Here is a 27,030-nt window from a genome sequence, read left to right as displayed (position 1 = left end):
GAAATTGCATTTGCCAAATGAATTGCACAGTCTGCAGTGTAAGCCTAAATTGGTGCAGCAAAATGTGGAAGGCTATAAAGCATATACCAAGACCGTTATTTAGATGAATTTTCCGAGCATAAACATACATAGGGAAGTGTGGCAGCCAGTATTTCAGAAAATGCTGTTAACATGCTAGGGAAGAACTTCACTCTTGACAGTTCTGACTCTTGGCAGCAACAATGGTCATTTGGCTTAGCAAATTATGATGCAATACTATTTTTATTTTTGGACTGCAGTAACATCACTATGAAACTATGAGCTGTAATTTAAAAAAAAAAAAACTCCACCCTTGCTAATTCTATCCACATTTTGAAATAGTAGCATGAAACTGATTAAATGATTTCAAGCTTGGTATTACAGAATTTTGAGCTACTATCAACAGTACAGGTTGAACCTCTCTCGACCAGCACCCTCAGGACCTGAATGATGCCAAAGGTGAGAATTTGAGGGATGACGGGAGGTCAATATTTTCTAGAACATTACCGACACTTCCACTGCTTACTGGGCTCTTAGGAGACATCTGGGTAAATTAGAGCTAAATAACTGCACAGAACACTGAGGGCTAGGACTGGTGGCTGTAAACAAACTTTATGGGATCACGGAAAAATTGGCCACTCCCATGATAAGTGGTCGTCCAGCTAACTAAAATCCTGCTGGATTACAGAATTTTGCTGGATGAGAGAGTTCCAGATTAGAGAAGTTCAGCCTGTGCTAACGTGGTTACTTTCTGAAGCATAAGAAATTATACATCAACACTACTTAGCTTCAGGTCTGTCTTGAACAGATCCTGCTGCATAAAAAGTCCCTTGGATCCTGTGTAATTGCACATACCAGCTGCGTCTACACGTGCACGCTACTTCGAAGTAGCGGCAGTAACTTCGAAATAGCGCCCGTCACGTCTACACGTGTTGGGCGCTATTTCGAAGTTGAAATCGACGTTAGGCGGCGAGACGTCGAAGTCGCTAACCCCATGAGGGGATGGGAATAGCGCCCTACTTCGACGTTCAACATCGAAGTAGGGACGTGTAGACGATCCGCGTCCCGCAACATCGAAATAGCGGGGTCCTCCATGGCGGCCATCAGCTGGGGGGTTGAGAGATACTCTCTCTCCAGCCCTTGCGGGGCTCTGTGGTCACCGTGGGCAGCAGCCCTTAGCCCAGGGCTTCTGGCTGCTGCTGCTGCAGCTGGGGGTCCGTGCTGCATATACAGGGTCTGCAACTAGTTGTTGGCTCTGTGTATCTTGCACTGTTTAATGAAAGTGTGTCTGGGAGGGGCCCTTTAAGGGAGCGACTTGCTGTTGAGTCCGCCCCGTGACCCTGTCTGCAGCTGTGCCTGGCTCCCTTATTTCGATGTGTGCTACTTTGGCGTGTAGACGTTCCCTCGCTGTGCCTATTTCGATGTTGGGCTGAGCAACGTCGAAGTTGAACATCGACGTTGCCAGCCCTGGAGGACGTGTAGACATTATTCATCGAAATAGGCTATTTCGATGTCGCAACATCGAAATAAGCTATTTCGAAGTTGGGTGCACGTGTAGACGTAGCCACCATGATTCAAAATCTTTGCTGGGCTATTTTGTTTCCTGAACAGGAGATCTCAATGCATCATTACCAATAAAATATTTTACCTTTGACAAGCAAAACCTTTCTTTGATCCCAATAATTTCTATTATGTTGAAAACAGGAAAAATACATTACTGAAAATATAGTGTAGTCATTCAAATACATATATAGGTTAATGGTTGTGTCTAATTTGGCTTCTTCACAGCATTACTGTGGAAGATTTAGTTGCAGCTACTGTACTGTTGCATCATACTAAATTGTTTTGAAAAGCATGTAATCATTCTTCCATGATAAAATTTACCCTCAAGAAATTGTTGTGAGGAGTCCGATGGGGAACTAAGGGGACAGAATCTTTTTTCATAACAACCTAATAACTACAGCTGAGAAAAATGGTCTAAGCAAACACAAACATCCAATCCAATATAACTTATTTTTGAAAATTTGCTCCTTAGAGAGAGACTTGAATCAAACTTCCAAATGTTCCAGTATGTGAATCCTCTGCTGTGCATAGAGTCATCTAAGGCTGGGGCTACACGTTCCCCTTCCTTTCGAAAGGGGCATGTTAATGAACAGGTTCAAAATATGCTAATGAGGTGCTGCAATGAATATGCAGTGCCTCATTAGCATAATGGTGACTATGGCGATTCGAAAGTGTGGCTTTTTGAATCGCATGCCGCCCGTGGAGATGGCACCTTTCGAAAGGACCCCCCCAGTTTTCAAAAGCCCTTCTTCCAATCACCAGATAGGAAAAAAGGGCTTTCGAAAACTGGTGGCATCCTTTCGGAAGGTCTCGTCTCCACGGGCGGCATGTGATTCAAAAAGCCGCACTTTCGAATCGCCGCAGGTGCCATTATGCTAATGAGGCACTGCATATTCATTGCAGTGCCTCATTAGCATATTTTGAACCTGCTCATTAATATGCCCCTTTCGAAAGGAAGGGGAACGTGTAAGTCCCAGCCTAACTGTATAAATCATTATATTCATACCAACTAATAGGCATCACTTTATGATTAGCTAGAGTCATTATACTATGTTAATGCCAGTGGGTTAACCTGGTCTTCCACAAAGAAGCTTTAACAGAAAGGACACTAATGCAACAGAGACAGTACTTTTCCACTGGTTTGGGGGGCCAGTGGGAAGCATGTGTATTTCCTATGCATTAGCTAACCCGGCTCCAAGAGAAATCCCTGAAAGCCGTTGCAGAGATGGAATGTTCTGGGACTGGAAATTGGTTGACTTGTTATGTCTAAGGGAATTCGGGTGATAAGGTTTCACAATCTGTTGTGGCTGGAATAACATCTGTGGAGCATTTCCACTGCCAGTCGGTATGTTGACACAGCGAGCAATGCTGACTTGTTAGCAGATAAGCCTGTTTGTCAGCCTGAGATAAAATTTTGGGTTTGCTTTTGGATACTTTTACATCCTTAGTAATACGTGTGAAGGACAAAGGACAAAGACATGGGCTTATAATTCAATGAGACAGACAAGGGACAAAGCAAAAAGTGTTACACTGTGGCCGTGTCTACACTAGCCCCAAACTTCGAAATGGCCACGCAAATGGCCATTTCGAAGTTTACTAATGAAGCCCTGAAATGCATATTCAGCGCTTCATTAGCATGCGGGCGGCAGCGGCACTTCGAAATTGCTGCGGATTGCCGCCGCGCGTCTCATCCAGACGGGGCTCCTTTTCGAAAGGACCCTTCCCACTTCGAAGTCCCCTTACTCCCATGAGCTGATGCATGCTAATGAAGCGCTGAATATGCATTTCAGGGCTTCATTAGTAAACTTCGAAATGGCCATTTGCGTGGCCATTTCGAAGTTTGGGGCACGTGTAGACGTAGCCTGTATGGGCAGGAGTGTAGTGTATGAGCACACACTTGACAACTGCCTCAACTCCTTATTTCAAAGCATGATCAAGCAACCAGTTGGGAGAGGTAGAGGTGTGGCAGGGTGGGGAGATTAAAAAACTAAATGGCCAGAGGAATACCTGCCCCTGACTGGTGTGTAACCTCATTCCTTGCCCCTCCCATGGCATGCAAAAGAGGTGGGCCAAAGACTCAGACCTTTGACCACAGAACATGAGGAGAAGTTGTAAGGGGTGTGGCTCAGGGCATGCACTGCAGGCACAGGTGGGCATGCTCAGAGGAGGAGGTGGGAATGGGAGAATGGGGAACTGGGAATAGGAGAATGAATAACAGGACAAGGTAAGGAATCGGAGGGGTAGCCGTGTTAGTCTGGATCTGCAACAGCAACGAAGGGTCCTGGGCCACCTTATAGACTAACAGAAAGGTTTTGAGCATGAGCTTTCGTGAGCACAGACTCACTTCATCAGATGCACAGATCATCTGTGCATCTGATGAAGTGAGTCTGTGCTCACGAAAGCTCATAGTCAAAACTTTTCTGTTAGTCTATAAGGTGCCACAGGACCCTTTGTTGCTAGGACAAGGTAATGCTCCACAAGGTCTGAACTAGGAAGGGGCAGACTCTGTGACGCCAGAGCTGGGAACAGAACACTACGAAGAGAGAGCGCTGTCTGCATGAAGAGCCAGGGCTGAGAAGAAGGGGTTTTACTGGCATATAGAATTGTAGTTGGGGAGGGAAGGGGGGAATCTGTATAGGCATATAGAGATAAGCCCAACTGGTGTGAATGGCTTTTGGAACACGGTTAAATTCTATTCTCATATAGAGATAAACCAGACTGGTGGGAAGAGTTCGGAATATGGAAACTAACTCCAGTAAACATTGTCTGCACATCAGCCTTCTGGTCTTCTGCTTTCTGTCTGTGTGACAGGGAAGAGAGAAGAAGGTTCAGGGAAAGCCCTCCAACAAGACTCAGGCTCACACTACTGCCATAAAAATAGCAGGAAGACAGTGTGTTGGAGATGCAGCTTGGGCTGGAGTTCAGGGTCTGAAGCCTACTCCCTCCCTAAGCTTCTGAGCCCTGCTCTAGCCTAACCTTCAGGCTCTCTACAGCTGCTTTCAGAATGGTAGTGCCAGCCCAGCAAGCCTGTGTCTGTTGACCCAGGCCCTGAGCTCACTGCCACCGGCTTTGAAAACTGGTGGCCCCAGTGGAATACCCCTTCCCATCCTTTCTCCGTGTATGTGCTCAGCCCATTTTCTGGGGTTGGGTGCCTGGAAGAGGATTTGAGGTTTCATGTGCAATACTGCTGGCTGATGTTTGGCAAGTCAGCTGAACAAGAGCCCATTAGATATTGTAAGAATCACATGCATGTAACAAAACCAGTTGCCAGTTCAAGAAACAGTTAAAAGCAATGCTACAGAGCATTTGCTATCCTCATCAAAGTTATTAGAGGTTGTAAGAAGGAGGACTGTGGAGTCTGCATTAATCATTAGCTACCTGATTCAGACAGCTAACCCTTCATGCTTAGATATTTTATTCTAAGTTGTATCACCTTGCAAAGTTTTAAGAAAAGCTCTTCAGCAAGGATCAAGTCTCACACACTGTTTGAATGATTACAAATGACTATTTACCACAAGAAACACAAGAGCTTATAATACTCATGACTAGGAGCTGCTCTTGTTATTTAGCAGAATCCCAGTGTTTAATTATTATTTGTAATTCAGTTGTACCAAGAAGTTCCAATCAGGGCTGGTGCCTCATTGTTCTAGGCACTGGACAAATGCATTGGAAGATGTAGTCCAGGTCCCAAAGTGCTTACAAACTAATTGTAGATAAGGCACAATGGAGGAATGTCATAAACAAAAAAGAGTAAACTAGGATTGGAAGAGGAAGGTAATTGTAAACTAATCCCATGATTTTAACAATGAATGGTAAGTAAATTGCCCCTTATTACAGGACTTAAAAGAAACTCAGATAATTTTTGAAAAGGTGTCAGGAATTTTTAAAATTTAGTCTTAATAACACTTCCAAATTAACTAATAGGAAAACACCTTTTTTATCTACAGATAATCAACTTTGATAGGTTTCCCTACAAACCAATAACTGGACTTTAAAAGGGATTTATCTTCAGCATGATTATGGAAGATAAGGAAAGATTCTTTCCCAGAAACATCATCAATAAAGACAGTTATTGCTTCCCCTCTTTTTCACTGAAGAATTTTAGAAACGTTGGGGTTTTATAGTAAAAGGCACAGGAGCAAGATGATATTGACATATGACAGAAAATACTTACATTTTGCAGTCCATCTCAGGTTTGATTGGGATCAGGAAGCTCTGTCTCCTACCAGCTCTCCTCGGGGTCACACAGAATACTTTATATTTTGTTACTCTTATTTTGTGGTGTGTCACACATAAATCAAACCTTTGCTGTAACAGCCACTGGGATGATTATGTAGTGGCCAGTGGCCAACGCAGGTTAGGGGGAAGTCAGAGAAGAAGCCTAATATGTATGGGGAATCAGGGATCAGGTCAATCACTATCAGGGCAACGGTCCAAGTTCTAAAAGGGGTCAGTAGCTGGAAGATCCAATCCAGAAGTCTGGGTTAGTAGGTGAGGGAGCTGAGGTCAGGTATGGCAGCAGGGCAGGGTCAAGCAAGGAAGTCTAGGCATCAGCCAGGAAATGGTCTGTTGCTCAGACAGCTTCCTCTTCCTATTGGGTTCTCTATATAGTTAGCATATCCAATGAGAATTCTATCTGTCCAGCCAACCATGTGTTGCGGATCTATAGGCCTTTAGCATGAAGGTGGTTGTTCAGCAGCGGTGATTCAGTGTGTTGCCAGGGTGGAGAGGCTAAGGATGTCCAATCTATTAGAATTCCTTGACAGAGTCAGCAATCATGTGGACAAAGGTGAGGCAGTGGATATAATGTACTTGGACTAGCAGAAAATCTTTAACGAGAACTCTCACCAAAGGCTCTGAAGCACAGTAAGCAGTAATGGAGCAAGAGGAAAAGTCCTCTCATGGATCAATAATTAGTTAAAAGATCAGTATCAAAGGATAGGAATAAATGGTCATTTTCAGAATGGAAAGATAAATAGTGGTGTGCCCAGGGATCTGTTCTGAGACTAGAGCTGTTGAACACATTCATAAATTATCTGGAAAAAGGGATAAAAAAGTGAGGTGGCAAATTTTTCCGATGCCACGTAATAACACAACATAGTTAACTCAATAGCAGACTGTCAAGAGTTACAAAGGGATCTCACAAAACTGGGTGATTGGGCAACAAAATATCAGAAAAATTTTAATAGACAAATGCAAAGTAATGAACTTTGGAAAAAAATAATCCCAGCTCTGCAGAAAAAATGATGGGGTCTAAATTAGCTGTTACCACACAAGAAAGGGATCTCAGAGCCACTACTAGGAATCCTGCATCCAATTTTGGTCACCATCCTTGTAGAGAAAGGGGAAGAATGCAGAAGGGAATGACAAACAGGAGCAAAGGGATGAAATATAAGCCATACAAACAAAAACTGAAGGAACTGGATATGTTCAATTCGAAAAAGAGGAGATTATGGCTGGATACGACGCTACATCATAGCAGATTTAGATTAAATTCAGGGAAATCTTCCTCACTGTAAGAACAGTAAGAAAATGAAACAGATTGCTTAGGGAAGCTGTGGAATCTCTTCACTGGAGGTTTACAAAAGGAGACTAGATACTCATCTGTGTTGGATGGTTTAGGCACAATAAATCCTGCCTCCTGGTAGGAGGTTAGAATAAATGACCCTCGCAGTTCTTTCTCACTAAATGAGTCTGTAACCTCCACTAGCTGCCAGCTCAGTTCTGAATAAAAATCCAGGCGCTTGTTACTTATACATACTGCCCAAACAGTTTCAGTAAACTCATAAAACTTTTCCAATGCCCCACCATGGCAATTTTTCTCAGAAAGTGAATTTCAGCTACATTTTTTGTGTGTAGATTAGTTCAATTAAAAGGAGGTACTGCTGGTGGTGTGTCCATGCCACCAGTATCTGATCCTACCGGAAATAAATTTGAATACCAGCTTGGCTGCACTGAGTTGTCTCTTTATGCTAATCCTAGCCTTGAATTCTGTCATGAAAACTTAGTCACCACATTGGCTGACTATGGGATCCCCATTCCTGGTTTTGTTCTCTCTAGTGTAAAGGGTGCATATATACCACAGGGATAATCACCTTATAAATACATCTGACAATAAAATAAATAACAGAATTATTATTACTACATTGACTTCTCTGGTAAATGCCTCTTTCTACTGTTAGAAAACAGAATGGAAATAGATTGCCTCATCATCATGTATCATCATTTATTACTTCAAGAAAATAACCTGGTGGAAGCTTGAAAACTGCTAAATAACTAGACTGAAATAGCTGTGAAAGAAAAAATATATAGGCAATTACCAACTATTCTAACACTATGCAAATTTTGCTCTTCACCTTCAGACAGTGTAATTAAACAATGAAGCAATTTAAACATTTTCTCAAACTTTAGGCATAGTTTACTTGAAGTTCTCAATAGTCCTGAGTCTAAACTCCCAGGGCTTTAATTACCCTGTGTGTGTGGCAGGGGAGGGGAATGCTACTCCCATTAATATTGAAGTTAGGCGGGCAAAATGGGAAGGAAATTCTCTGTATTTCAACATCTTGTTTTTACGCAGATGGAATGGCTTTAAAATTCCTTCCACACCATGCTGCCTATAGTCTATACACAGGAGTTCATTTCAGAAGTTACATTCATGGTGATAGCAGATGTTTGAAGTAGATCCTCAGGGGAATTATTTTCACAGGGAAGTCGGTGATTGAACAAACACCATGCAGCATGATAATTAGCATTTTTTAAAAATTTCATCCTTCTCTAACATTATTCCATTCCATTGTACAGTTAAAACTCCAACAGTTTGGCATCCAATCGTATGGTGCTCATGATAGTCCAGTCTAGTGAGTGAGCTTCGGCAAAAAACTAGTCACAAGACAGCAGTGGCAGGAGCTGAACTGAGCAAAACCGGATGGGACTGAGTCAGTCTGCCCCTGGTATTGTGTGATGCTGGACAGTACTCGTGTTTTCTCCAGCTGTTTTGACTTATATTTGAATATTTTTGCCCATCAGTGAGTAGTAATGGCATCAAAAGAGTAAAAAGGACATTGAGCCAGAAATTAGAGATTATAAAGATACTAGAAAGAGGCATAAATTGGAACACTATCATGAATGAATTTAACATTGGATCTTCAACGATCTATGACATAAAGAAACAGAAAGATAAGTTGCGAGCATTTGTTGCCAAAACTGAAGTGCCTACTAAATGTATCGAGGTATGGCAAACTCCGAAAAGGCCTAAGATGGCTCAGTTGGATGTGGCTTTGTTTAAGTGGTTTAGTGCAAAGCGTTACTGGGCCAATACTCATAGAAAAAGCAAAACAGTGAAATGAACATTAGTGAATCATGTGTATTTTCAGAAAGATAGTTGCATAATTCTAAGTATTGGCATGGGATCCGTAAGTTAGACATCAGCGGTGAGCAAAAGTCTGCCAGTCATGTGGCTGCTGAGGAGTATAGTGCTATTTTTGAGTGGTTGGTGGAGCAACACAGTTTGTCGCCTTCTCAAATATACAATGCCTATAAAACTAGGCTCTTATGGCATTGTTTGATGAACTCTGCTCTGGTTGTTGGTGGTAAACAGGCTGCTCATGGCCTCAGAATGAATGTATGCGCAAATGCATCCGGCATGTATAAGCTTAAGCTTTTTGTTGTAAGGAAGTACAAAAAGCCTAGGGCCTTTAAAACTCTTACAAGTTTGCCAGTGATTTCTGAGGCACAGAGGAATGCTTGGATGACAGCAGAAATCTTTAAGGATTGTTTTTTTAATTATTTTGTGTCCACAGCTAAGGAGAATTTTAGAAAGGGGGTTCTACTGGAGGATAGTAAAGCTGGTCTTTTGCTCCATAACTGTCAAGGGCATCTGCCCATTTCAGAGCTTGTTAGCGGAAATATTTTCACTACATATTTGCCAGCGAACGTGACATGTTTGATCCAACCTATGGATCAAGGCATGATACAGAACGTTAAGTGTTTCTACAAGGCATCTTTTGTCCAAAATCTGGTAAACTCAGACTACAGCATTTCTGAATTTCAATCCAAATTCAACCTTAAGGATGTTGTGTATGCAGCTGCATTGGCTTGGAAAGACTTAAAGAAGGCTACGCTATGAAAATGTTGGAGGAAACTTTGGCCTAGCATCATGTTCTGTGATGATTCTTCCAACGAAGAGGAATTTTGTGGCTTTAATGTTTGGTCTAAGCACATTAGTGACATACAAAAAATAATTGAAAATGTCCCTGAGAAGAATGCTGTTGCAAAGCTCACAGAAAATAAGATTGAACAACGGCTTGATATGGACAAAGATGAACCAGCCGTAGAAATTTTGAGTGATGCTGATGTCACTGAAAGGAAAGTGTTGTAAATCCACAAAAACCTCAAGAAGAAGAAGAGGAAGTGACAGAAAGAGCAAAATATACTCGGTGAGAGGCAACTGATTTTATTTCCAAATTTGTTGAATTTGCAGAGCTGCAGCCAGTATAATGCAGCTGAAGTGATGAACCTTCATATTATTCTGAATAACTTTTATACCAAGAAGTCACAGTCCTCTAAGCAAGCCGATCTCAGGGATATGTTTGCAAGGGCATGGAAAATAGTTCAGCCTTTGTTTTCACCACCCCCACCAGAGCCTATTGTTGTTGATACCCCCCTGGAAGCAGAGGAGGATATTGATAACCTGGATGATACTCTGGATGATGAAGCACAGGTTTCATCCGATGAGGAGTAGTTGCGCTGAAGTGTATAATTTTTGTGTTTAAGTGAATAAAATGCTGCATTAAGTGTTTTAAGTTACTGTATTAATAGCTTAAGTCATTAATAGCTTAAGTGATTAGCCAGCGCTACACACTACTGTACATAGTATCCTCTGCTTTCTGTATTCAAAGGCTTTGGCACAATAATGGTGAGTACTGTACTGTACATCTATTCTTTCATTCTATGATTAAATTAATGCATTGCAGTATGTACAATAAAAAAGGTAAAAAGGGTTAAAAACTAAAACGTTACAGCATACTGTATACAGTATGTACAATAAAAAGGGTTAAAACACTTTATATACAGTATATATATAAAACCAGCTTATAGTACCCCTCCTGATAGTCCATCATATCCGATAATCTGGCACCCCCTAGTTCTGGATGATCAGAAGTCTACTGGAGGTAGACACAAGGGTTGTGAGACCAAAGCATTAGTAGGAAGAAACATTTTTGCTGCCTACTGAAATTCTTCTACAGCTGCTTAGCAGACTCCAAACAACATTACTCTGTCTTTTCCTAGCTGTCTACGAATGCGGAGTGGTAATTTCAGTAATTTATTTAGGATTATTTTTGAACAGAGCATTGGTTACTGAAATATTTCAAAATTGGATGCGGTTATTTGTAAAGACAGGGAAGTTGGGGAGGAGGAGGGAGCAGAAAAGGCTGGAGATTGCTTAGGGCCCAATCAGGTCTAATAAATAAACCTTGGCAAGAATCTATTTGCAAACACTGGCACTGCAGTAGATTCAGAATGAAGTCAGTGTTGCCAACTCATAGGAATTGTATCAAGAGTCTTGGAATATTGGCTGTTTTATTTAGAGTTTCAGCTGTAAAGTGGATAGTTGAGAACCTCCATTTTATGTTTCTAGATCCCAAGAATGTAGTGATCCAAGTACTAAATGTGACTCAAGTACTAAAGGCTCAAGTGCCAGAAGGCCAAAAAATTCACAACCTTTTTTGTGTGTGTGGGTTTTTTTTTGCCAATGTGGTGAATATTTGGAGGGCGGAGACATGGATTTTGAGCATTTGGAGTTGGCAGTACTGAAACAGAATGAGGGAAAACCGAGGGAAGAACTGAATTTGTTGTGTGCTGCCAATTTTAAATTTCACATATAACAGGAGGCTGGGAGGAACTGATAATACCAGGGTCTTACCTCTAGTCTTGGTAATAGTCATTACTACCCAGAAGTTTTTTAGTTCCAAACGGAATGTGACATCCTTGCTTTTCGCTTCTCTTCTTCCCCAGCATTCCCACCACAGACCAAGTGATACATGACTACTGTACTTAGCTTGGGCTGTTAGGATAGTGTTTATTCACCTTTGGATTTATTTTGAGCTAACCTCAATTGATTACGTCTTGTTTTTCCTTCACACTTATCCTGATAACACTCAGCTGTCCAACACCTTTATTAACTAATCTTTGCTTATTCATTTGCTCATATGCTCAGGTAAACTGCTGACTTCTTAACCTCCTTCTCAAAGATGCAAGTGCTTCATTTACAAAAGGGCACATCCTCAAATTAGTCTTTCTCCAAAATGTGTCTCTTAATTCATATCACAATTTTGCTTTCCATAACTTTGGTGTCTACCTCAACTGTTGATTTTTTTCCCTGCTGTGTCACCGTATTTCCACTGCATTGTAAGCAACACTGCTTAATTCTGATTCCAGTTACTCTTGTTTGAAATATGGTATCTCCTTCCTTTTAGCCTCTGAGTACAGCTTCCCATCCTTGAGTGTGCATTGTTTTTATCTGCCTTTTTAATTCTATAAAGAGTATGACCACCTTCCCCTGCCCTCAGGCAACTCCATAAGCTCTTATTCTTTTCATTTAGGAACTATCAGTCTAGAACTGCCCTCCTCATTGCTTGCAACCTTCTCTCAGTCATTCCCTGGCACCTAGAACATATTGATTGTATTGTTGGCACTAAGCTTTCCTCTCCTTGTATTCATGCCATGATAACTGAATGCTTTAGTTTATTCATCCAAACTCTTAGAACCACTATGTTTTTATATTTTAGACTATCTAGGACTCTTTGATATCCATATTATCTCACTCCTCAAAATATTTTAGGATAGAGGAGTTTTATCAGAGACTGCACACAAAAGTTCTACTCTCCCCTTCCATTCCCTCTTGCATCTTTTTATTTCCCTTTGTCATCTGCTTTCCTAGTGTTTACCTTTTTACTTTTCTCCCTCTCCCCCCAGTCTATTTACTTTCTTCATCTTCCACCAACACAATCTTGTCATTCAGCCTTTGCTTTCTAACCCTCCTTTTCTTCTCCACTTTAATGTCCCTACTCTGTCCCTCTCTGCTATCCTCCTTCAGCTCATGCTCCACTAGTTCTTCGGGAATCTAAACTCTCCAGGTCTTCCCAGTGCTTCCCTCTCCTCCCTTCACCTGCATGCCTTTCATTGGAGAGCCTTTCCATCCCCCATATAATAAATAATGATTGCCTTGCTTGTTTGTTGTTTTGAAGCAATACTACATTTAATTTTTAAAATGTACCTTTAGGATCTGGAAAACCATCTGGTCTTGGCAATTTAAAAGTAACAAACAATCTGGAGCCTAAATATCTTGCCACATCTCTTTGGAGCCTTTATACCCTATAACTTATATCATTTCCAGAAAAAATTAGCAAAAAAAAAAAAATGTCCCAACCCCAGAATGATTTGGTTTCAGTTTCTGAGGTTAACTTTCTGGATGGCAATATTTTATTCTTAAAAGTAGTTGCTTGAAAAACCTCTGCAAGTGTTTAAAGTGCCAGTTAAGAGCTATTAATTAAACACCAAATATCCTTAAGCAGGTCTGCCTCTTTTCTAACTGAGAAATAGAGCTGTTTAGACAAGTTTATGAGGTGACCTTGCTTGAATTAAAGATGCCAGTGATGAAGCAGAATTCTGCCTCTGTACAATGTTTTCAAAAATTACTGAATTCCTATCATACTGAATAGTTGTGTCTACATGTGCACAAAAATTCAAAATAAGTGGCCCTTTTTCAAAAGAGCGGGAGGAGCGTCCACACGTGTAAACCTGTCTTTCGGAAGAAAAGCAAAAGAAGGGGGCGCAGACTTCGAAATCCGAACCCTGATCCTGTATCAGGAAGATCACTCCCTTTCGAAATACTAAATCGAGAGAGTACACGTGTAGACGCTCCACAGTCCGCTCTTTCAAAATGCAGGTCTGTCATGGCACCAGTCAGCTGGAGCACGGGGCTGCTCCAGCCGGCAGCAGCGGGGGCTCTATGGTCCCTGAGTTCGGCTGCCTTAAATCCAGACGCACACGGGAAACCTGTGGCAGGAAGCTGAGAGCGTGCTAGGAGCAGCCTGTGCACGTGCTCCAGCTGCATGCTCCAGCACCAACATGGTCAGCAGCCAGCCCCCCCCCGTGAGACCCACATCCCCCCCCTCCGAGCCCCCGCAGGGCTCCCAGAGGGAGAAAAAAATGGCCCCCTGCCTGGACGGATCGGGAGCTGTGGGACCTCCTTGGCCTGTGGAAGGATGAGGAGGTCCTGCACCACATGTGGGTCAAGTGGCGCAATGCCGCCATCTTCGGCCAGCTGGCGCAGGGCCTCCACCCCAGGGGCCACCTGGAGTGTACTGCGGAGCAGGTACGCTCCAAAGTAAAAGAACTGCGCCAGGGCTATGCCCGGGCAGGGACTAAGGCGGATGCTCTGGGTCAGCTCCAGTGACGTGCCCCTTCTACAGGGAACTCCAGGCATCCTGGGGCTCCAGGAGAGCTCCCCACCCCCTGGCGTTCCTGGACACCTCTGGCAAGGAGCTGCAGCCAGAGGAGAAGGAGGAGCAGCCCGGACCAGGGACCCAGGAGGGCGAGGGGACCACCAAGTGGTCAAGTGAGGAGGGGGACCTCACCATAGTCATCCCCACCCGCTCCTCCAGCCAAGTGACCGGGAGCCGGACATCTCTGGATGTTGCCAAGGGACCCTCTGGTACGTACAGGGAGGTGGAGGGACGGCAGGCGGAGCGGCGGGCGGAGTGGCAGGGGGGCCAAGTGCTGCGCAATGTCCTGGAACGTGCACGTGAAGGCCCCCCAAGACTCCTGGCGCCAGGCCAGCACTCGCTTCTGGAGGTGGAGCCGCCGCTCCTCCACCTGCAGGCGCCGCTCGGACGCTGGAGGGTGGCGAGCAGCTGAGGGTCCGTGGACACTCGCAGATGGCCCCGCTGCTGTCGGCCTCGTCCGGGCTGGTCTGTGCTCCGCTGAGGGGCTGGCCTGGTGGGATGGCCCTGGTGGACTCTCCGGGATGACAGACGCCGCGCTGGTGCTCTCCGGGCCCTCCGATGGTGCAGCTGTGGAACAGAGGGGGGAAGAAGAGTGGAGACAGCCGTTAGTCTGGGCACTGACCCGTGGCCCTTGTCCCACCACCCCTCTGCTGCTGGTTCCCCATCCCCGTCCCCCGGAGATGCTGATGCTGATGATGATGGGCGTCCAACCCCCCGCCCCGGGGGACCCTAGGTTCCACTCCCCCCATCCCCAGGGATGGGGCATGGCGCTGTCCTGCTGGGGGGCAGGGGCTGATGCACTCTTCTGAGGGACATGCCACTGCTGTCCTCGGGGCCATGGTCATCTGGGTGTGTGGAGGGCCCTGGTCATGTCTCTTGTCCCTGCCCCTTAACCCCGGGGGTGTGCACCAGGGGAGTACATACCTGACGCTCCGCTCCCATGGTCGGGGGACAGCCATCGGGCAGACGCCCTGCTGGAGCTGCGGGAGGAGAGGGCGATCTGGAGCCCCCCATTGCTGGAGGCCCCCTCCTCCTCCTCCTCCGGTGTCCCGGGGTGGGCTCCTGGGGGGGTGGTCCTGGGGTGCAGGGCTGGCCTCCGGGGCAGACTCCGTCTCCAGGGCCTGCTGGGGCTCATCAGCCGATGTGTCAAGGGTGGCCGGGGGGGAGGTGGTGTACCAGGGGCCCAGGATTTCCCTGAGCTCCCAGTAAAAGGGGCAAGCGGTGGGGGTGGCCCCAGATCGGCTGGCTATGTTCCGGGCCCGGGTGTCACCCTGCCGCAGCTCCTTTACCTTACTCCTGACATGGTCAGGAGTGCGGGCAGGGTGACCCTGGGCAGCCAGGCCCTCAGCCAGCCGAGCGAACGCTTCCACATTCCGCCTTTTGCTCCCCATTACCTGGAGCACCTCCTCCTCACCCCAGAGACCCAGCAGGTCCCAGATCTCGGCCTCCAATCAGGAGGGGTCCCGCTGCCTCTTTCCCCTCTGGCTGGCAGGCTGGAAGCCCTGGGTCCCCTGGGGGGGGTGCCCTGCGGGCGCTTGGAGGGCTGGCTGGCTGCCATGGGGTGCAGGGTGCTGGACTGAGGCTGTGGAGGGATGTGCAGGCTGGGCACATGGCTGTGCTGCTGCCTGCATGAGCTCTCAGCTTCCTGCACAGGAAATAAGGGGGTGGGGAGCTTTAAGGGGCTGCTGCACGCGGCGACCATAGAGCTCAGGGGCTGGAGAGAGCGTCTCTCAACCCCTCAGCTGATGGCCACCATGGAGGACCCCACTATTTCGATGTTGCGGGATGCAGATCTTCTACACGTACCCTACTTCGACATTCAACGTTGAAGTAGGGTGCTATTCCGATCTCCTCATGAGGATAGCGAATTCGACGTCTCGCTGCCTTACGTCGATTTCAACTTCAAAATAGCGCTTGCCGCGTGTAGACACGGCAGGCGCTATTTCAAAGGTGGCACAGCTACTTTGAAATAGCCGGCTAGTGTAGATGCGGCTTTGAAGAGCTCTGTCCATCTTGCACATCTCATGATCCAACAATGCTTCTCTGCCCACCCTGGTCTGTAGGCATGAACAGTAAATCCTTGAATTGACACTGAAAACAATTCCATTTATGTTTCTTGCTATCCTACAGATCAGGGTTTCCCAAAATTTATATAGCTGGGACCCATTTCTTTTCAGTTTGTTTTTTTGTGGCCCCAAAATATAAATGCATATAAAAAGAATGAAAAAATGAATAGATTTTCACTCTTTATTATTTATTCACAATAATAATAGTACACAGCAATAATTTGCATATTTTCTAAGGACCAATATTGGGCTGCTGGCCACATTTTGGGAAATGCTGCTATAGATTATTGTTTCATTGGTAAAAACATAATATTGGTGATACTTTGTCAGATCAAAGCTCCATCAAGCACAGTATCCTGTCTTCTGACAAAGACCAACGTCCGATTTTCAAGAGGGAGTGACAGAACAGGTAACCACAAAAGTGATCCCTCTCCTGACATGCATTTCTAACCTCTGACAAAAAGAGGTCAGGGACACCATTCCTACCCGGCCTGGCTAATAGCCATTGATGGACCTTACCTCCATGAATTTATCTAGTTCTTTTTTGAATCTTTTTAAAGTCCTGTTCTTCACAACATCCTCTGACAAGGAGTTCCACATGTCTACTAAGCGCTGCATGAAAAAATCTTCCTTTTGTTAGTTTTAGATGATTAATTTTGCTTGGTGATCCCTAGTTCTTATGTTATGGGAGTGAATAAATAATTTTTCTTTATTCACTTTTTCCACACCAGTCATGATTTTATAGACCTCTATCTTAGCTTCCCTTAGTCTTCTTTTTTCTGTGCTGAAAGATCACCATCTTTTTAATCTTTCTTCATATGGCAAGATCTGTATGGATTGCAGATTTAAACTTCAATCTGCTGGCTGCAAATTTCCACCTTGAAAAGTATTTCCAAGGACCTCCAACATCTCTTGAATAAGAAAGGATTCTTAAGCTCCACAATATATGCAGTACAGAGTAATAAAGAAGAAAAGCAAGGTCCTAGACCTTAGTTTAAATAAAAACTTTAAAAGGATCTTTAACAAAATAGTAACAACATGGCGAGAAAATTGAAAGGCAAATGAAGCTACTCTGGAAGATTCATGGTCAAAGCCTAATGTTTTCAGTGTTAAAAATAGGTCTTATACTAGTAAAGTGTAAATGCAGTTGGGAGCCAAAGCACAGAAACTTTATATTGGACAAAGTGTTCTAACAAAGATCACTTTCTACAGAGGGTGGATCGTTATTGGGAAAATGATGCTAATAAAGGCTATCTCAGGTCAGGAGGAAGCCGAACACTGCATGTGCTTCAATATTGTCTTTTATTTTCAACAGCCCACCTTGACAATGTTACAGCTGCACTTCAAGATTCTTAATGGAAGGTATGGGAAAAAATCAATACACACAGCCTGCTTCTGCTCCCATTGAAGACAATGGGAGTTTTGTTATTAACTTCAGTGAGAGCAGGGCATGGCTCATTCTGTCTCCTTCAACCTCCAGCAAGGCTATATCCACTTTTGTTTTTTGTTTTCAGAAGGTGAGCTCCTGTTGCTTAAAAAGGGCATTTCAGAAGCAGACTATAACTATGTATTCAGATGCGTTGTCCTGCCACATGAAATCTAACGGAAAAATTATGACTTGTATCTTGAACTGTGAAAGTTGCAGTAAAAAGTATAGGATTTGAAATAATTCTGAGAACAAAGCCATTTCATTTTAGAAAATATTTTCATGAAGTCATAAAGCAAATAAAAACATTTTAATTTGACATTTGCTCTCATAAAAATGTTCTCTTGCTACTATTAACTTGCATGAAATGTAGTTTTACTAATAAATTAACAGAAAACCTTAAACGAGAATGCATGTAAAGACATACAAGATTTTTAGTTAATTTGGGATGTCCACAAAGATCTCTTGTCTACTATTTTTAATACAATTTTGCAAAAAGTGAAATATTTGAATATTGGCTTTTAACTCCCAACAACATGTTTTTACTTTTGCTCAAGCACAATCTCAAAACCTATTTTAACACACTGTCAAAATTAGACACTGAGGTTGTCAATAAAATGACACTAAAATAGGTGTAAATGTAGATTGCTGTCACAAGTGACTAGTAGGCTTGGTGAGGATGTTACGTTGCTATAGCATTTTCCATAGCAACTTTGCATCCTATTGCATAAATAATCCCTCAGTATCCTTAAAGCTTCCCCCAAAAAAGATTAAATCTATTCTCGTATGTAATGATCCTGCATAAAACCTTATCAGTATGAAATACCCAGAAAACACAATAAAATGTAATCTAGATAATAGCATTTCTAGCATCTGAAAGGCATCAAAGCACCACAGAATTTACAGAGCAAATTTCAGTTAACTGGTCATTTTCTTTAAATCCTTATTACGAAAATAGCTTTGAAAGTTATATTTTCTTTTAAAAACAAAAGTGTGGCTATTAACCCCTTCACTGATGTGTCATCCTGTAGCAGAATGCAGCTCTGGTCCTGGGTTAAGGATATGTCAATGTTACAGAGGATCATACCTGATACATGGAGCAGGACATTTGTTTTGCTTTACCCTCCAAAACAAGCAACTTTGGCAACCTCCTCTAGCCCTGATTCACCAAGGCATGTAGGCAGGAGCCTAACTCTCAGAATGGGAATAGTGCCGTGGACGTCAATGGGACTACTTGCATGCTGCAAGTGAGAACATGTGCTTAAAGACCTTCCCGAGTTGGGGCTTGCTTTTGTAAATGCTGTGGGAAAATTCAAGATATTCAGTGCACAAAAACTCCTGTTTGAAAGCCGCACTTTGGGCCCGCCTGAGGTCAGCTCCCAAATGGTATGCTGGGAAAAATACACAGACTGTCACCAGGTAGATGGAGTGAATATCTTGTACTGCTATCTTGTGATCCTCTTTGATGGTAGCAATAAACACACAAACAGATAGACTTCAGTGGTAATTGTATCCAGCCCTTTTTTCCCTCCAGAGACAGTTGTTTTGACCAGACTATACACTTTTTGTGGGACAAATTCTCAGCTATACTTTTGCCTTGCTCCAGGAGCATAAAAAGTTATATATTTACCTCCTTGTCCTCCCCTCCCTGAGGACTTGGAGATTACCCTTGTGTGCCTACTATTTAGTCCTTTATATTAAGAATATTGTTCAACTTGCTGTTACTTGTCAAAAACCCTTGGTAGAGAGAAAGAGGTAGGTTTCTTTACTAAATTTTATATGCCACCTTACATGCATATGAATTTGTTATTCAGGGTTGTTTGTGAACTTGGCTTGCTGGATATTACGCAGAAATTTTGTTAATTTAGGTGAAGAAAAAATGGCACTGAACTGTTTGCTGAAAGGTAATAAATGAGAACATTTGCATGGCCTTTGCCAATAGATGTAAAATAGAAAAAACAGCTCACATTTGGGTGTAATAGTGTTGCTTTAATAAACTATAGTGGTGGAAAGCAAGGAAACCAATAAGCCATAAAAGAACCCCAATGTGTTGATGGTCTCAAGTGAAAAAAAACTGATTTACAAGAAAGGGAAGGGAGAAATATCCAATCATTAGAAGTAGAACGAAAAGAAAAAGCAAGAGGTTACGATGCTTAATTAAAACAACTTAAAATAAGACCTTTAGTTAAACTGGTGCAACTGTGGATAGAGAAAATGCCTGAAAAATGGTGAGAGGAGACTGAATTATGGCAGAAAGATTCCAGCACACCAACTCTGCATTTTGGGCAGGCTTTCCAGAAGGATTTGTCAGCCCAAGTAGTGGTCAGTCCTGCAGTTTGTGAGATTTAGGGACAAGCTTAACATATCCCAGGTGTAGTACTATTTGCACAGAGTGCCATTTCCAAAGGTGGACTCAGACTTGGAGGTGTGTTTGAAAATCACAACCAAGCAGCCCAAACTGCACCAACTGTGGAGACTTGCATCTATATTATGTGCATTAACTATATACTCCAAACACATGATTCCATACATAATTTCCAGCTGTTGACTTTGCTGTTGTACGTTTACAAGTATATGTTATGCATGCACAAGGAAAACACAACTTTTTATTGCATTTTTTGCAGTAGTTTGTAGAGGCTGTCTGTTACTCTATACATATATATAATCAGAGACAGTCCTTGCATCAAAGAGTTTAGCATCTAAATGGCAAGACATACAACAGGTAGACCAAAATAAAGCACTATTATCCCCATTTTACAGATTGGGCACTGAGACACAGAAAGATAAGTGATTTGTCAAAGGTCACACAAGAATTTTGTGTCAGAGCTGGAATTTCACCCAGCTTTACCGCGTCTAGGTCAAATGGCTTAATCACAGGATCATCCGCCCAGTGCAGTTGAGTGTCTTCTCACTTTTATGACTGCCTGCAAAACTCTGTCCATCTTTGGACATAAATTAATACCTGCACATCAGGAGCAACTTTAGCACGTTTCCCTTAAAGGGAAATTATTGATATCTCCTAAGTCTACAGAATTTTTTTTTTTTGTTATCTCTGCAAGATGCAGCTGCACTTCAATAATTCTTAAAATTACTCCAGCAATTTTTACTTTCGCTCCCCTGCTCCCAATGCCAGCAGGCAGGAGACGAACCATCCATAAATTCTAATTGGTCTAGAAATTTGCTCTGCTCTCCAGCCTCCTCTGTAGGGGACTGCTTTTTTGCTTCAATGTCCCTTGTCTTTCAAATGTAGTAATGAAGTCAGTTTTACCTCAGCAAACTTCTCACTTCCTTTCAAACTCCAAAATCCACAATACTAATAATCCAGTGTTTAAATCCAAAGCCTCACTTGTGGAAAACAGGGCTTTACAGAAATAGCTGCACACAGTGTGTCAGATTCACTAGGTGTTGTGTGCTGGGAGTTCACCACCAGTCCCAAGATGTGGGTCCACCCTGAGAGGGATGGGGAATGTACTGGCACGAGATGACCAAGATTATTTACTCTGCCATGGGGTCTGAATCCAGCAGGCAGCTTCACAGAATGGCCATTGACGGCCAGGAATGAGACAAAGCCAAGCCATCTGTGATAGCTCAATACATCTTTTGGGTAGGTTCCAGAGGCAAGTTTCTAATGGAGATTCAACAGCAGTTTAAACATTTATTTCTGCTTGTTGAGGAATATACTGCCCCTGGAGGTATAGGAGATGTTGCACACTACCATGCTCATGTGTGTAGAGTCTCAAAGCCTCAGGCCCTGAAAGTGTGAGGCCTCTGTACAACACTTCCGTGAATGTTGGGCGTCTGCACTGCTGCACAATCTGGAGGAATGAGCATATGGCTTAGAGGTGGCAGATCCTGATTTGTGTGTGTTTGGGACTGATGCACGCTGTGGCCATCATTTTAAGATTCCAAATTGCTGACATCAATAAATCAGGGAAATGAACAGTCAGAAAAATCAATTAGCTTTTGGGCAAAGGAAGTAAATTTGAGTCTAAAATGAAACAACTTACTTTGCAATGAGGCACTATTAAGCTGTGCTGTATATTCTGAAAAAATGAGCCTGAACCTCCCAAAACAAGCAGTGTTAAGTGTAATCTGTAATCTGCAACAAATGTGTGCTTCGCTTGAAGACCTGGCCATGGTTTCTGAAGCAAACATCTTGCTGTAAGACATTTCCATGCCTGTGCCAAAGTGCACAAAACCACAGTGTGCCAGTGCCTGGCATTAGCATGGTGCCACTTTGAAAGTTGAACTTACTCAGACTACACCGAACATATGCACCTCCCTAGTCTTAGCATCAGTTAACTAGTGAATAGAAAGGATGAGACAGGAATTCACCCATCTTCATCTCAGTAGACTTAAAGAGATGAAAGGTCCCACCAATACAGCCTTTTCCTTCTAATCACTCTACATGTTAGGAATGCATGTAACGCTCATCACAATAGTATCTAAAGCTGGGTCTACACTACAGAGTTCTGTTGACAGAAGAGGCCTTCTGCTGACAAAACTAGGGAGCATCCACACTACAAATGCATTCTGTCGAGAATCTGTCGACAGAATGCAGCAGATTTCCCGGCAGAATTGTTTTGACCGTATGAGGCACAGCACCTCTGTCACGAGATTCTGCCAATAAAAAAATAGTGTAGATACTTCGGGGGATCTTCTGTCAACAGAGGGCTTCCGGTTCACTGGGCTGCCCTGTTTACAGAGCTTCTGGCTGGCTGTTCTATGAACAGAGGGCTGGGCAGTCTGTCCACTCTCTGTTGACAGAGGGAGCCTATATTAGGTTTGGACCTGTTTTGTAGCCAGAGATTCTGTCGTGAAATATCTGTTGACAGTGACTTCTGTCGACAGAACCCTGTAATGTAAACACAGCTTAAATGTGTCTGGATGCCAAGTTATTTTTGTACAAGGAGAATGATAGTACTGGATTAAACAGATTAAATGGTTTCAGAGTATTGCTGAAATTGCAATGCAAACTGTGGTAGTGAGAATAGAATCACAGAATCATAGGGCTGGAAGGGACCTCAAGAGGTCATCAGGTCCAGCCCCCTGCTTCAAGCAGGATCAACCCTAACTAAGCCACCTCAGCCTTGACTATATTGAACTGGAACTTAAAAACCTCTAGGGATGGAGATTCTACCACATCTCTAGGCAATCATTCCAGTGCTTCCCCACTTTCCTGGTGAAGTTGTATTTCCTAATATCCAACCTACTCCTCTCCTTCTGTAACTTCAGACCATTACCCCCTGCTCTGCCGTTTGCCAGCACTGAGAACAGTTTCTCTCCATCCTCTTTAGAGCTCCCCTTCAGGAAGTTGAAGGCTGCTATTAAATCACCCCTCAGTCTTCTCTTCTGCAAACTAAATAAGCCCAAATCCCCCAGCCTCTCCTCATAGGTCATGTGCTCCAGCCCCTTTAACATATTTGTTGCCCTTCACTGAACCTGCTCCAGCACATCCACATCTTTCCTATAGTGGGGGGCCCAAAACTGGACACAATACTCCAGATGTTGCCTCACCAGTGGCGAACAGAGGGAACAACAGCTTCTCTATATCTGCTTGAAATGATCCTCCTACTGCAGCCCAATATGCCATTGGCCTTCTTGGCTACAAGGACACACTGTTTACTCATATTCAGCCTTTCATCCACCAGAATTCCTAGGTCCCTTCCCACTGTACTGCTGCTTAGCCAGTCAGTCCTCAGCTTATAATAATGCTTGGTATTCTTTCATCCCAAGTGCAGGACACTACCCTTCTCCTTGTTGAACTGCATTAGATTTCTTTTGGACCAATCCTCCAATTTATCCAGGTCACTCTGGATTCTATCTCTACCCTCCAATGTATCTACCTCTCCCTGGAGCTTGCTATCATCTGCAAACCTGCTGAGGGTGCAATCTAGTCCCTCGTCCAGGTCATTAATAAAGACATTGAACAACATTGGCCAAGGAACACAGCCTTGGGACACTCCACTTGAAACTGACCACCATCCAGATATTGAGCCATTGACCACTACCCATTGGGCCTGATCATCAAACCATCTTTCTATCCATCTTATAGTCCGTGTAGCCAATCCATACCTCCTTAACTTACGGGCAAGAATGTTTTGGGACATTCCCAGTGGACAAGCTGCTTTCTTGCACAGCCACAGGCACCCTTCCTCGGCCCAGGCCTGGAAAACTCTTTGCAGGCCTGTCCTGGCCACAAGTAGATAATAGGCTGGAATACTTGAGAACAAGTTCCAGAACCTGAATTTGCTGCGAGGTATGCTTTTTTAAAGTAGGATTGACTAGACCCATTCACCTGTAATTAATTTTTATTAAGATTTATTGAATATGGTGCTCTTAAATTGAACCCAGATAGTATCTTTCACCTTCTGAACACTTTTTCACTGTTCTTTCTAATATTTGTGCACATTATATACTTTACTATTCTGCATCTAGACAAGGATTTAACAGAGAAGAATGTCACCTTACTGGACAAAGGTGCACAAAAATTTTTTTTTTTTTTTAAAATGTCTCTCTGTAGAACACACCATGTAAATAGATGAGACAAAAAAAAAAAGTTGGGTCAAGAATGACACAACCAAGCCAACCCCACCCACCAAACAAAAAACAAACAAACCCCCCCAAATAAAACTGTAAGGCTGCATCTACACTAAAAAGTTCTTTCGGCAAATCAGGCCCTTTTTCAAAAGTACACCAGAGCATCCACTTGCAAAATGTGTTCTTTTGATCCGAAATGGAAAGAATGCGGATCTTCTTCTGGAAGCCTTCTTCCACTCCTGAATCAGGAAGACCACTTCCTTTTGAAAGCTTCTTTTTTTAAAAAAAAAAAAAACACGTTTAGACATTCCATGGGCTCTTTCATCTGAAAAAGCAGTCCTCGTGGTGCCAGCTTTTCAATTCTTGGCCCATTCTTTCAAAAGAACGGGGTCTGTGTGGAAACTCTCTATCAAAAGAGTGGTTTGATCTTTCAATCCACTTTGTGCGTGGATGCACTCTTTCGAAAGAAGATCTTTTGGAGGAGATCTTCTGCAAGATCATCTTTCAAAAGGCGGCTGTAGTGTAGACATGGCCTAAGACATATAAAGCGAAGAAGGAGCCATAAAGGAGGGGGAGTATTCTGACCAATAAAAAAGGTGAACAGTCAGCAAGATTGAGGGTATGTCTTCATTACAAGGAAGATAGACCTTGCCATGGTTGATCTTCTGGAGTTTGATGTAGTACACCCAGTAGAGATGTCTTAAATCAAACTTATAGTGCGCCTGCATTGGGGCAGGTACTCCTGCCCCTTATTAGGAGTAAGGGAAGTCAGTGGGAGATTTCTTCCCATCAGCCTCCCTCTGTGTGGCAAAAGGCTACTTTAGATAAATAGATTCCAGTGACACAATTTTCACAGTTGAATTTGCGTATCTAAAATTGATTTTACCTCCCGTTGACACTTAGCTAACACCAGGATAAGCCAGAGGAGAATCAAAACATTAATTTGAAAGTCTAATACTGGAAAAATAAAATAGTAAAATTTAGTTTTGTTATTGGGTGATTCTTCAAAGGGAAGAGCTTGGATCAAATATATACTGCAACAAATTCAACCCTGGTGTGACTTTGCTGAAGCTAAGAGAGCTAGCTACACTATGATGGCTTTGGATGACCATGCAATTGATTAATAAAACGTTGTATGTAATGTATTAGTAAAACCTTTAATGATGTTATGAATGGAAATTATCTATTCCAAATCACAATAGGGGACAATTCAAGTAAACTAAAATAGCCAGGGAGGGAAAAATCACAGAAATCTCTGATTTTTGTCCAAACCCAAACAAACAACGAAAACAAACCTACTGAAAACTACATCTTTTCACTGCAGGGAAAAATGTTTTTTCAGCTGTTAATATGATGCACACTAGTTGTAACTGCATCTCAACCTATGCATGTATTTATTAAAATGCAATGTTTATAACATAATTATTATTTTTCTCAAGTCCAGCAAGTTGGCATTGCCCACCTTTTATTGCTCTTGTTAATTATAATTATTTATCTCCATAAGACTGGACATGGCCAAGGCAAATGATTACATGTTCATAAGAATCTGCGATTGCCAGCAATAGTATGCCCACAGAGCCACTGTGTCAGCTCCAATCACTCTACTAATGAATACTGGAAAATTCAATCCCATACAATTATCTTTAACTGAAATTAAAGATGCCCCTTGGAGGGATTAATTATATCCACCTATATTTCTGGAAACATTTTTTTACTGTAGGAAAAATGCCTTTTTCCTGCTCATAGTGAAAGTTTCCAGAAAGGCATCCTATTTTTCAGTCTTTATTTCTAGCACAATTTAACCTCACACTGTCACTGAGTGGCACTTACAGAGAAAACACTTTTCTCTTGCATATATGTAAGCGCACATACATGTACACATGCACAGACATAGGAACCCATCAATGATGGGAGAAAGAGGCCAGGTCGTAGAATCTGGGATCTGTGCACAGATGTCTAGGTCAAATGCGTGCCATTGCTAAAATCTTAGGTTTGTGCATATAACTTGCTCCATCTTTGCCCATATCCCTCCTCTCTGTCTGGCAGTGCTCAATTAAGCTTAATCTCTACACCATCTGTAAGACTTTTCTTTACACATGGCTCAACCCTTCTCAGACCTTCACAACTCTCTAATCCATTAGTGCCATGATTTAGTTGGGATTGGTCCTGCTTTGAGTAGGAGGTTGGACTAGGTGACTTCCTCAGGTCTCTACCATCACTAATCATCTGTGATTCTATGATGATCAAGAAACCAAGGGAAGGATGCAAACCAAGTTACTTCTTTCAGTAGTGTATACCAGTGACTCATAAGCCACTGTGTTGGCCCAGTGTCTACCACCTGAGTTGTTTATACCGGTAAGCTGATTATGTGCACAAAACTGAAAAAGAGTTTTGCAAATATGTCAAGTGTACTTGCTCTTTCTCTTATGGTAGGAAGGAATGTCAATTAATGCATATCTACTGCCTCCACTGAAATGTGGATCTTTCAGAGTTAACTCCATGAATAATTCAGATATATAGGAAAAGTTATTAATCAGCAAGCTCATACATTAAAATATATATGCTGGAAATAAAAGGTGCAGTTCACAGAGTAGTGAACGACACCTGGCTTCAGCTGCCTTTTATTTCAATATGATATTGTTTCTATCCTAGAAAGAAATACAGTTTGGAGGATGAGAAGACCCAAAATGGAAGCAGCTATGAAAAGCATTGGAGCATTCTGCTGAGCATGTTTCATGGAATACAAGTGAGAGTCACATAAAGACAAAATGTAAGAATAACTATATCCCTAAAATTAAAAGTCGATATGCCATGTTACATAGTTATTTTCTATCACTGGAGGTAACTAATCACCCACTTATGTTTTGAAACAGTTTGCCACCTCACAGAATACTGTGAAGGGTTCCATCTT

The 27,030-nt window shown here is 42.9% G+C and overlaps 1 protein-coding gene and 1 long non-coding RNA gene across 19 annotated transcripts in view; one reads left to right on the top strand and one right to left on the bottom strand.

Annotated features, from left to right (window-relative positions):
* The window catches only part of ENOX1 (ecto-NOX disulfide-thiol exchanger 1), a 514,187-nt gene that overhangs the window by 72,150 nt on the left and 415,007 nt on the right, over positions 1–27,030 (bottom strand). The gene's annotated exons all lie outside the window — the stretch shown is intronic.
* Positions 442–26,924, top strand: LOC142010064 (uncharacterized). Its single transcript, XR_012644704.1, has 3 exons — positions 442–477; positions 17,469–17,515; positions 26,772–26,924. It is a non-coding gene; the product is annotated as an uncharacterized LOC142010064 (long non-coding RNA).

Source organism: Carettochelys insculpta, chromosome 1 (assembly GCF_033958435.1).
Source record: "Carettochelys insculpta isolate YL-2023 chromosome 1, ASM3395843v1, whole genome shotgun sequence".
Taxonomy (NCBI): Eukaryota; Metazoa; Chordata; order Testudines; family Carettochelyidae; genus Carettochelys; species Carettochelys insculpta.
This window is presented reverse-complemented; position numbering and strand designations above follow the sequence as displayed.